At 28.1% G+C, this 745-nt stretch overlaps 1 pseudogene; it reads left to right on the forward strand.

Annotated features, from left to right (window-relative positions):
- Positions 1-267: 267 nt before the first annotated feature.
- LOC122119547 lies at positions 268-364 on the forward strand (annotated as a pseudogene).
- The last annotated feature ends 381 nt before the right edge of the window (positions 365-745 follow it).

The raw sequence follows: 745 nt of genomic DNA on the forward strand, positions 1-745 counted from the left end.
ATCCATCACTTTTGGACGTAGGTATAAAGGCTTCAAAGTACAATCAAATTTCAAATGAGAAAGACTTAAAATAGTTATTGACAAAAATTGCAAATATGAGCAATCGAACAAACAATATAATTTTTTCCACCATACACAGAATTTTACAGAAATAAGATGAATAGCAATTTAAGGAACAATAAGGTTTCCTTGTTACAAATAGGCAACCAAGGATATATGCCTGTCTTAAGATTGCATCATTAACTACTTAAATTTACAGGATACTACATGCTTCAGCAGCACGTCTACCCGAATTACAATACAGAGATTAACATTGCTTTTGCACAAGGATGATATGAAAATTTGTGAAGTATTCTATATTTTTCGTTCTTCAGATGCAAGAAGTGAAAAAGTTATTAAAAAGTTGATTACAAATATACAAGTGTAATAATACAGGTAATTCGTAGAAATAACAGTTATTTTGTCATCAGTGTATTCAATCTTCACTTTTTTAGAAAAGCTTTTACATAGCATAACCTTTATAAAACTTTTGAAATAAGATAGCATTGTCATTTTAACCTAAAGAAATAAAATTCTATAAGGACCTAGGAATTAAAGGAATCTTAAACTGTTTCTATATGGAAAGCAATCTGAAAGGACACATTTATTAATGAACCTATATATTATAAAACAATGTCGAATTCAAAGTATTATATCTAGGAGGGAAAGAAATAGATTATAGACATTATACAAACAGAATACTAAA

Source organism: Dipodomys spectabilis, unplaced genomic scaffold (assembly GCF_019054845.1).
Source record: "Dipodomys spectabilis isolate Male_0828 unplaced genomic scaffold, ASM1905484v1 ptg000172l, whole genome shotgun sequence".
NCBI classification, from domain to species: domain Eukaryota; kingdom Metazoa; phylum Chordata; class Mammalia; order Rodentia; family Heteromyidae; genus Dipodomys; species Dipodomys spectabilis.